Source organism: Pieris napi, chromosome 7 (assembly GCF_905475465.1).
Source record: "Pieris napi chromosome 7, ilPieNapi1.2, whole genome shotgun sequence".
NCBI classification, from domain to species: Eukaryota; Metazoa; Arthropoda; class Insecta; order Lepidoptera; family Pieridae; genus Pieris; species Pieris napi.
The window spans coordinates 4,161,345-4,173,795 of NC_062240.1; the positions used below are offsets into that span (position 1 = coordinate 4,161,345).

The following is a 12,451-nucleotide window of genomic DNA, read 5'->3' on the forward strand; positions in this document are numbered from 1 at the left end:
ATTTGAACGCAATACCTTTAGAATTAGCCACACGCCGATACAAGGCCATATTATCTTTGCACTAAACGTTTTTAAGGGCAGATCAGAGAATGCTGCTTCCAGCATAGCTTAGATTGTATGTGCCTGAAAATTCTTTCAGATCCCGACGGCAAGCCCTGCTGTCGTGTATGGCTCTCAAACTATCCTCCACCATTAGTCACCGATTCCGCATATGATTTCTCTACTTAACCATTTCCTTAGTTCTGCACTAGAACTGGATATATTTGTGACAGGTTTGCGAAGACTGAGAGATGAATGTAAGATGTTTTTATTTTTTTAAGTAATAATAAAATTCATTAGTGCTTTATGTTTGTATATATTTTATAACAGATTTTTGGTATCTATGCTGTAGATAAATAAATAATACTTAGGGTAAAAAATATAATATATATTTGTTCAAACATCACAAAATAGAATAGATAAAAATCGATCTTTAATCCCATAACTACAATCCACAAAGGAAAGAAGTAACATATTTCCCGCACAATTTATAACTTTCGCTCATTCAATATGGTTTGTTTTGTTTATTGAATACAATATGCAATAGGTTATGATAATGTTAAGATGAATGTGGGGGATAAGTTTTCTATTGTTTTTCAAGATAGTTTGTTTTTAGACATTTATGTTATTATATAGGTCTTACTTTATTCGTTTTTTAAATTGTATCTAAATGTGTAATTCAGCTACAAAATATTTGATCGATTTTTAGGAGCAAAGTTTAGCAAAATTGTTCATTTTCTTTGTTTGAATTTTTTAAATAAAATATCATTTTGGTTTTGAATTTTATATCCTTCGTTACTTTTGCGCGTGATAGTTCATGCAATGGATGTTTAAAGATACTGCCTGCGGGGGTCAGTTTACGCACATTGTGCATAAACCAGGGGTCCCTGTCTTGTTGTTAAGACTGAAACTGGTCGCCTTTTGCGACATGTCTCCCTTGAGGGAAGGGTCTTTGAACGCACGTATTAAAAATGTAAAATATCAAGTAAAACAACTTTAGGTTTGTAGGATCATTATCCTATCCTCGAACAAAAACGGCCAGGAATGGAGGATCATAATGTAATAAAGATTTGAAATTCGTGAACCCTTAATGAACGAAGAAAGAAATTCTTTAGCTACGCTTAATCGGAAACAAAGGATTTGTATAATTACTGCAGTATTCCGGCTTAGGAATATTAATTACTTATTAAATTATTCTATGTTTCTTTAATATAACTAATTCCTAAAAGATCCTTTATTCAAAATCGAATTTGATGATAATATATATAATATTTAGTCCCTATCTTGTGTGACTTTTCAAGTAAATATGTACATTAATTTAACATGTTTAACTAGTAGTTTTTGATAATAATGATATATACAATATCTTTTATGTGTTCTTAATTCAAAATGTGTCAATGTTTCTTCCTTATTCGGTTTAATTCCATACAATATACTTATAAATAATCACCCCAATGTATTCATAACTTATAAATCCGTATCGACATATTCGTTCGAACTTAGAAAGCTTTCATCGATGTTTTTATGAAACAACTTAAAAAACGTTGACAGCGCTCAGATCACACACGCAAATATATCCCTTAGATGCAGCCAATATTTGTGTGTATATTTCTAAAGGCCGTATTTTTATAAGCTCGCGTGTGTGCGTGCGATACGTCACGGTTTGTTTATGTGTGCATCATCAGCGTTCTACGCATGCGTCAGTATTTTGTAGAGGTTCTATGATTTAGAAAATAGATGTTTGGAAGTATGGAATAAATTATTCGGTACGGTCGTCCACGTTGTTAAATTTTTTATAATATTTTTGTGGTACAAAATTTAGTTTATAATTTTTTTAGAAGTATCGCTGTGTAAATTGTATTTTACTTAAACAATGTTCAGTACGAATTATATTTTGTTATTAAATATTTCAGTACAATGTAATCTAACAAAATCTAACTATGATATTTAATGGTAATTTCTTTATGACTTATAACAATGTATCATAATAATACACCGAACCAATGAAAAACACTCCATTCATTGAATTAAACATAGCATGACCCGAATTAATATAATATTTGCATACCGAATGACAGACCATCGCCATGCCATTACGTGGTCACACTACCCAGCCTCCAGCGCCCGAAGAGTTTTCATATTGACCTATACGTAATACACACTTTCAGCGATAGAGCGAGACAGCCTGCCTCAAAAGCCTCACCACCCATACGGTGTAACAGGGACGGACATATTCTGAAACGAAACCGGGTTCACGCTGTTCAGTTAGCTTCAAAACCGTCGGATGGAGCGTCGCGTGGTTGACAAGAATTAATCGCGAGTGAATAAACATTAAATAAGTGGTGTGATTTGTACTTATCTGTATAGAATTGTGCTGTGTTGTGTATGTTTGTGTCTGTATGGGAATTGTTGCGATGTAAGTAAATTGAAATCGTTTTATCACCAGCGGCATTTAAAAATTACACTTTGGCCGATTTAAGCATACTCTAAGACAATCATTAGGACAGTAACGCGCTACGTCTCAATCTAGTTACGGATGTTACAGGATTACTAAACAAGACACGTTTCCAACAAAACTGTATTGTAAAGACGTTAATATTAGCTGAGTATAAGTAACTTCCTTCAAGTAGGCTTTGAACCGATAAAAACTTCTTTCATTCAATATTTATTAATATTTTACAAGATATGTAAATGCGTTGTATGAAATAAAACTATTAGTAAAGTTTAAATATGGACACTGTATTATGTAGATTTATAAGATGCTATTTTAAATAATTCAGTTTAATTATCTAAAAACATTTAATTAGTATATTAGGTAGGATAACTCAGTTACTCAAGCCAAATTTAAATTTTATTGATTTGAATTAGGCCTATACAATTCATAGTTATTGTTTTGACTCCCTCTGCAGTTTTATATGCAGTTGCTAATTTGTAATCAATTACCCGTATAATATTTTTAATTATAACAAGTAAGTTTGATGCGGTGTATATTATAAAGAACTATAAACATCATCAATATTAAATCTACCTACTTTATTTAACATATTCATTTTCATGGAAATCAAAGTTAATATTGGCTAACCATTAAGCCAGAATTTGTATCATTATTCGAGTTAATCCAACTAATTCACAATTCTCTTGTCTTAATCTGGAGATGATTGACTAAATTCTCTATTTAAATTAGACTATGTATTAAAATAAACCGCAAGTTAGCCCACACAAGCAGTGTTTATGGCATGGCGGTACTTACTAATGAATTAGCTTAATAAGAAAATATAACATATATCTATATATCATTTATTTAACTTAAAGTTAAGTCAACGAAGCACCACTATGTTATCATACCTTCATCTTTGAGTAAATCAACACAAAAAATTTACTCATCGGTGATGGGTACCTGCCATTTTTATTAACCAAATTGAATTGTATATTAGGATTTGTATTTTTGTTATTATGATTGATGATGCTATTTACGAATTCAATATTACACTGCAGCGTAGTCCAATATATGCAATGACGCTATATACAATGCATTTCCCATCAAAGATACATGCAGTACGTAGTGTGAACTTCAAGTGATTTCAAGTCAAAGGAATGGACCCCACGGGCAGCGATTGGTTAAAATGAATTGTGTGAATTTTATTTACAGAACAAATCTTTTCCAGTTCCTACATCATCTATTTCTGTGTCTATGTTATAATACATATTAATAATATGTATCTTATATTAATTGTCATATTCGATGTGACCTACATTCACAGGTAATAAATTGATGTTGAGTCGGGTTATTGCGATCAGATTTACGTATTGGTAATAAGATGGGGGATAATTGGCCGGATATCAATACATTAAGTTCAAACGATCGGGAGGAAACTCTATTTTCGTAATATAACAAGTGTTGTTAGAAACTTTGTTATTACGAATTTTCTTATATGATTTTTATATCAATAATTCCAGCAGATTAGAACGAAAAGCTTTCTAAGCTTTATATATGTATGAAAATATGACAAACGCATCAAAAATTAACCGATAATAACTTTACTTTATAATTAATTTGTCTGACTTTAACTAACCATTATTGTAAGTGTTTAATGTTATGCATAATATACATTATAAGTATATTTAGTAACTACCTGTACCATGACAATAACAACGAAATTAAATTTTAGTTGTTATTGTCATGGTACAGGTATTCTGATTAATGTAAGGTAAATACATAAATAACCATAGACAATTTTCATAACATATTTTGTGTCTTAAAAATGCTGCGCGTAAACGTTACTATATATACGAAAAATACTATAGTATAGTATTGTCTTTGATTTACATAACTTTTACACATTTAAAGAAAGCCGCACAAGAAGATTCAGCAATTCCTAAGACCAATCAAAAGTAACACCCCATTGCAAGATGCAGGTATATACAAACTGGATTGCGACTGTGGCCTGTCTTACATAGGGCAAACTAAACGCAATATGTCCAGCAGACTCAAAGAACACATTGCAGACATAAGACATAGACGACACACAAAATCAGCAGTCTGTGAACACATACTAGATAGGCCTAATCACTACATACGCTTTGACCAACCAAAAGTACTTGCGAAAGAGAAAAGATTCTTCCCAAGATTGGTACGCGAAGCCATTGAAATCAAAAAACACCCCAATTTCAATAGAGAAGACGGCCTAAAATTGTCAAACACCTGGGATCCAATAATATCCAAATTAAAATCTCAAAAAGAAAAACAATCCGCGAAAATAGAGGACACCGTGAGCCATTTTTGCCAAAACCCTCCATCTTTTAGTCGATACCAACTCCGGGGAAACAAATACAGATAAGGCAACTTTCTCTGCAGCTGTGATACCTTTTGACATTCAACATCTTTTGTCTTCAGTCACCGTGACCACGCACGCTGTAAAGCACGCGAAACGTCGGATAAATTTAAAATTATGTCAAATAGTTGTAAATTTATAATAATAATACATAACTTTAATCCGGTAAAAAGCGTTTTTCTTTAAATACTATAGTATATAACAAAAATTTGCTCTTTCAAGCGTATTCAAAATATAAATGTTATACCCAATATTATTCAAGTTTATTCAGGCTATACTAATCACCAAAGCAAAGCGACTTGTAAACGATCAAATTGAATGAACCATCTCGAATTTGAATTGCGATAGTCAAGTGTCAATAGCTCAGACGGCCTAAAATTGCTTTGACAGCCGTATTGAGAAAGGGCTACCTCTAATTTAAGGAATTGTCATCGATAAAGCCCCGAAACCGACTTCGAACAGGCCGAAGAAAGGGCAAGGAATTCGGAATATAAATCTTCCCCTGCAAATTACTCACGATAATTTTAAATTGAAAAATTCCCTTCGATTTAGCTGTCTCAATGGGCGTGCGTTTTTTTCAATATGCTTGACCTGGAGATCGAGTTCCGGAGAATTATTTTTAACATAACAGGCTTAGAAGATTATTTGTGACTTGTCTTTATACTCAATTATGCTCATAGCTTACGACATTTCACTATAACACTTGTTTAAACTGGATATTTTAAAATGTATCTATCGATACTTTGGTTTGCGCGTAAATTCATTGCCTTTCGCTTTAAATATGACGGGCTACCCAATGTAAGGGATTACGGGTGGAATATCGTAAAATCGTTCCATAGTGGATGTTAACATCATAAAACCAGATAGTTTAAGTTTCCCTTGTGGTTTGGGCTCTAGCAGGCAGTCAGGACAAACAGTGTTATTCATTTATGTTGTTATTAACACTTGCAATTAATTTGATAATACTATTTTATTCATACAAAACATACCTTTATTTATTAATGTCCCACAGATTTCGTATGTTGCTAAAATAAGGTAGCTAGTACCACTAGCGCCAGAGTAGCTTTTCAAGAACTTAAGGTACTAAAGGCAAACATTTCACCACGCAATGCATGCACGCAATAACGTGATGGATATTAATAATACTGTATGATTCACCACTATAACTACACCTTATAATATAAAACAATTTTTGAATTTATTATTTTTTGTGAAAATATACGGAATATAATTCGTTATGGTGTCAGAGAACATCACGAAACAGAGAAAATATTAAAATGGACAATGGAAGCTAACATGCCGCTTGGCCTAAAGTGTGGAACCAGGTTCTAGAAACTACTACAGTGAAATCAGGTACATCGATTACAGGGTAGGACGGATGAAATATAAGGAGGGAATTGGATATTGCTATCACGAAATGAAGATACGTAGACTTGCCCAGAGGAAGTCAAGAGAGAGGGTTATAAGAATTTCAAACTTTAAATTGTAAACTTATTCTATTGGAACAAAAAAAAATTAAATTAATTAAATAATCGAAATATTTTCCATTTTACGTATCATTTAACGAATTTACAGAAATATTCAATAAAATTTTCATATAAAATTTTATATTGAAGATTAAATTTATGTTACGTATTTAAATGAAAATATATACCCCAAGCGTATACAGACTGTTGAGCGAGTATATATTTATATCTTGTTGTTCAAAATTATTAAAACAAAATTATTTTATTTGGTAAAATCTACTGGGGTTTTGTTTTTACCCTACGGCATATATATGTCAACAGCTTAATTTATATGATAAATATGTATACATATATGTACTGAATGTGATCCCAAGCTCTAACTAATGTTGAGACATTTGTATGTTTTACGCATTTGAATTTATATTTCGAGTTATAATCATAACGTGTACACTATTAATTATGTCATGTCTTTGGAGTTTAAAGTTTTCTATTAATTATGCTACCTCCTTTGAAATAAAGACGTCATCACATAGACGTACTAAAACTGTTTTTTATTTACTAATGTTTATTTCAATTTATTGACATTGGGTTTATACTGAATTAGAAATATGACAAGTCATAATCTAGAGAACTGCGATTTAATTATAAGTCCGTTTTTGTAATACTGGCTTAAAAAATAGGTAACTTTAGAGTTTATTTATTATTTTATATCGAATAATATTAAAAACGACACGCCCTATCAACTAAAACGGTATTATGAGATCTTATATATTTAATTGCTGTCGATAGAAATCTAACCTTTTGATATTAACAGAATAACACAAACAAAAGTATTTCAATGGCTGGATGCTTCATTTTAATGAGACTACGGTTCCTTGGTCATGGGTATGATTTAAATTATAGAGAATATAATTTTCACTATACAAATACCTTCGTACAACAGATTAGAATGTTTGCGTCTGGTCTCTTAGGGCCTAACTTGGACGATGTAGGTAATCGCCACGCTTATTAAACAAATCATAATGTACAAGTCTTAGCTCGTACAGATATCTAGTTGAAAAAAAACGACGGGTTGCACCCCGGGAGTGCCTGCAGAAGTGAAAACTTGAATATTAACGTGGTGCGTTTTTGATATTTTGGAATGGTTAGGGAATAATTTTACACGAATTGCTTTAATTATCAGTATAAAAGTACTATAATTTATGTGGTAGAATACCATATTTATTTATTGCGCTATCGTACACAAACATGATAATTTATATTACATTAAATACGCCGCGCCAGCTGTTCTACTCTCCATCCGTCTTACGAATTTTCGATCAGGTCACGTGTCCTGACGCGAGTTTAACATTTTTACCAATTCCAAAAAAGTGTACAAAGCCGCTTAAGAAATTTTCACTTCAAAAGCAAACAACTTTCAGGGTTTTGTAACTAAGCTAAAACAATTACTGTTAATTTTGGAATCTTGCATATAAAATCACCGTTTGCTTACATATAAATTTAATACAAGGAAACCAATTACAGGGGATAGCATGGTGTGGTCCAATATAAATTGGACTTGATCCATCCCTAGTTCCGACCCAATTAGAATTTCCCCATGCTAGGGGTTAGGGCTGTGCCAACATATACATGCACTGTATTAACATTTTAATGTTAAGACTAGATTTCCAGACATATTAAACAAAAGAATACGTATTTTGCTTTTTTGTCTTCGTAATTGCAAAAATAATATAATTTGTTAGGATGTCTGTTATATTCTCTTTACGATGTTCTTCACAGTACTACACACAGTACACGGTACTTAGTACCGCCTACTAGTGTAAATATTATATTTGAATTAAGTAAGAAAAATTACAACGACACACAACAATGAAAAATCCATAATTATCATTACAATAATGACTTATTAAGTGTTAATTTAGTTTTACTGAAAGTATGCAATTTGTCTCAACCCTACATTTAAATTGCGAAAATTTGGCCCCAACTCAGAATTAATCTAAAATAATTTATGATTTTTTCCATCGACCCTTCGTAATCAAACATGCTGTCAATTAGGCGGGAATAATTTTTGACATAAATACGATACTTGCAAATTTCAACTTGACATTTTAAACTTGACAAGTCCGGAATGGATAAAGATTCTAGAACTTCGTGTAACTCTTTGAAATGTATTCCATGATTTATGCTTAAATTTGAGACAAGTTACTAAAACTTTCACCTGTCAAATAGCCAACTTTGATAAATGGGACATAAGTAAGGCTCAGATAATTGTTTAAGAAGCTTATTTATATATTTAGGGAAATTTAGTATTTTAGATACAAGAAGCTAAGTTTATGCTTGTTTATTTTTAATTGACGACTCATTGGTCGTCGTTAGTACCCCTGACTGCGAATCCATGGGTCCCGGGTTCGATCCCCGGCTGAGACGAACATCGATGTGATGAGCATTTGGTGTTGTGCTTAGGTCTTGGGTGTTTAAATAAGTATTTATATGTCTATCTATCTATAATATGTATGTATATCCGTTGCCTAGTACCCATAACACAAGCTTCACCAGCTTAGCATGGGACTAGGTCAATTGGTGTGAATTGTCTTTAAAAAGATAAAATCAGGTTTTGGTTATTAAACAACAGAGTTTTTTATAATACTACTAGCTGGCCTGGCGAATATCGTACCGCCTAACAGTCTATTCTTTATTTTTTTTAAATAGTTATTCTGCTATTCGGGACACTGGTCTTGCTAGTAAGATAAAAAAAGAAAGTTGATAAGACAACAAATACATTATGTCAAAAATAAAAATTTACCTTCCCGGAACCCCTCCACTAACACTTGAACTCTATGATATGGTATTAAAGTTCAAATTGACTTTTAAGTATTATTACGAATATTTTGTATGGGAATATAGAAAAGTATTGTTTTTAGACTTTTTCACTCAATTTTTTTTAATTTTTCTCCGTAAGAACCATCCTCGTACTTCAACGTATATTATAAAAAAAATCAGACAAATCGGTCAAGCCCTTTTTATGTTATGTCGTGACAACGGAAAACGGGTTTCATTTTTATATATAATATAGATACCTTAGGATATAAGATAGCAAGGAAAAAGGATATTATATCTTTGAATATTAAAGCATCAATGATAATCAGATAAAAGGAATAAAGCACGATAGTTCCTTTCAAATAAAAATACATAATAATATTCAAAATCTCTTTTCAGATAGAAAATTGAATTAATAGCGCTTCAAAGAACACTATAAGCCCACTTGACCGTTATTCCAATTTTTCGTTTATTTCTAAATATAGATTCATTTGAAGAATTTTATTAAAAACTATTCAATGGTTGTACTCGATTTAATAAATATTTTACAAATGAAAGAACCGTAAAGTTTATGAATCGATGCGTAAGTGTTTTGACATGACTAACTTTTTGGCCTTGCACCGCTGGAATTTATTTTCGGTGAAACTGAACTTTTAATCGGTCTAGTAGTTTATAGTTTCTTCGTCGCAAAATTACAAAAAAATCATACCATGCTCCGTTATAATTGTATAGATATAATTAAGGTTATTTAATGGATCATTAACTACTTTAATTTCCATATTAATTTAAAAACAATATTGTATCAATCATAATCATTATACATATTACACTTTACATTTTACTTGTTAAAATACATAAAAAGATTGGTATATGTTTTCGATAAAAGATTAATATCTTTTTTCATTCTTTTTCATATAAAAACACTTTTTTGATTACAAAAAATATAATTACGAACTCATTTGATACAGAGAGTAAAATTAATAACGCACAAAAAGGGATTTAACCCTTCAATGAGCGAAGTAAATTAAAACCGTGTTTTTATTATGTTGAATTTAGCAACAACCCGTCAATTACCACGAATATATTTTATCTGTGCCATATTTTATATAATCTTTTGTCCTTGTTAGGAAACAAAGGCTTGCCGTAGTCTTTGAACGTTGTAAAAATTAATCATAATTTTAATACAGAGAATCTCATTCTAGAAATGTTTATAATTGTAATCTATAATATAAAAATGAATTGCAAAATGTGTTGGTAAGCGCATAACTCAACAACACCTGGACCAATTTTACCAATTCTTTTTTTTTCGAACGTTCGACTTCATCCAAGGATGGTTTTTATGGCGATAAGAATTCGAATAATTTTCGGGAAAACCCTAAAAACAGCCCTTTTCTTTTTCCCATACGTTTTCTAATTAAAATTTATTGCTATGTAATAAAGTTCATATTAGATTACAAGCACTCACTGTTGTCTAAGCAATGTAGGTGTGTTCCTAACGTCAAAGAGTTAATTTGTACTTTATTATTACTGCACCAAATTCAAATTCAATCATATCTATCAAAAAGAAAAAGAATATTAAGGAAAAACGAACAGTCTGTAGCAGCATAGCAAAATGTTGATATGTAGCTACTAAAAAGGTAGGCTAAGTAAGAAAATCATATAAAGGCGAAAAAAAGTTCGCGGGGGCAGCTAGTAGTAAAATATATTCCGTTAACAGTGTTTGCTTAAATTTGCCGTTTTCATTACAAAACACCGACGTGTGAAGTCTTAGGGTAATTGGTAGATGAATATTTTTTGATTTTCTGGTGTTTCCTTATAACATGTGACTAAGTCATCCTTTAGTCTCTAAACCTATTTTATCCTCGCCGGAAATCAAACCTGAAGATGAACTAGGGATGGAACCCATTAAATCAAACTTTTCTTTTAAAAATACTGCCATTTCAGCCCGGTCAGCTGAAATGAACTTTTCATACGCATTTGAATAAATCATGCTAGAGTACACGAAAAAGTAACCTCAAAAACAATTATCACAACAAAAAAATTATGTGCAATCTTACAATGCACACATAAAAAGCCACATTTCATTTCCATTTTGCAATACTTTATCGCATATAACAGGGCACAAAACGAAAATTTAATCTTAAATACCATACTGCTATCAATTTCAATTCATATCAAAAGCAAACTAATAACTCAAAAGTTAAGCTGCAATTAAGTTAAATGCAAACGAAAAAAGCAATATTTCACGATTTAGCAAAACAATATTTCGTATTCGATCAAATATTTGGCCAAATGTTATGTAAATCTGAATAGTATGTTTTAGATTTCCATCTTTTTTATCGACATACTTTTATATCGTTTTCCTTTGTTTTCCCTTTTCGCGGCTTCCGAAAGAAGTGTCGCTTTTTATATTGCGTCTGAAATTGTGATAAGTTTTCGTTTAGTTTTATTATAATCCAAGTTTTGTACCTTGAATGTAAAGTAATATGTAATAGGTGATGATAAAACCCTTTATTTATAACATAACAGAGAAATATAATAGTTTATTAGCACAGAAGAATCTTATAATATGATTTTTCTTGGTAACTAATTTATTATATAAATATTATTTAAGTGATATAAAAAGAAAAATAAAAGGGTAATGAGCGTCATAGAAATAGCTAAAAGAAAATTTGTCAATTTACCCCGGACGTAATTAGTTGCGTGTCTAAGCGTACTAAATTCCGTGCCATTTCGAAGTTAGGGACCATTTCCTGACACAATGAACCCAAATATCGATAAACAAAATGTTTACGTAAAAATGGGAATTTAATGCGCAATGCTCGTGATTGTACAATGAATAATATAAATCCTTAATTACGTCTTTCAGAGTTTAAATAGAATTTAATCGTCACTTTTTCATGGGCCTGTGAATCAACGTAATTGAATTGAAACATACAATGTTTATTTATAAAGGTTAATAGCTTTTTATTTGTAATAATCGGAAGCGATGTGTGTGTTTTTTAGTTTTTCATACATAAAGGACGATATTCCATGCTCAAAATAATATGTATTCCTTCTACCCGCGCAATCAAACTCATTACGACATTTTCATAATTTATTTAGGCTATTTCAAATTTGAGTGTTTCTTATTTTAATTGAGATTTTATTATTTGGTCCACATTAATGAGGCCTTATTAATTATAACCATCCTTATTCCGCAAAGACCTACATTCCTAATAAATCATAATTTTGGCTCATAAATAAAATACACTTTATATGTGAATTATTATTATTGCTTTAAATATTTCACGTTCA

At 31.2% G+C, this 12,451-nt stretch overlaps 1 protein-coding gene across 1 annotated transcript in view; it reads left to right on the top strand.

The window, feature by feature from the left end:
* The first annotated feature begins 2,317 nt into the window (after nucleotides 1-2,317).
* LOC125051408 (neuroligin-4, Y-linked-like) overlaps nucleotides 2,318-12,451 on the top strand; it is a 55,336-nt gene continuing 45,202 nt past the window's right edge. Inside the window, exon 1 of the mRNA XM_047651699.1 lies at nucleotides 2,318-2,455. The gene's annotated coding sequence lies outside the window, so the exon portion shown is untranslated. The remainder of the gene's footprint in view (nucleotides 2,456-12,451) is intronic.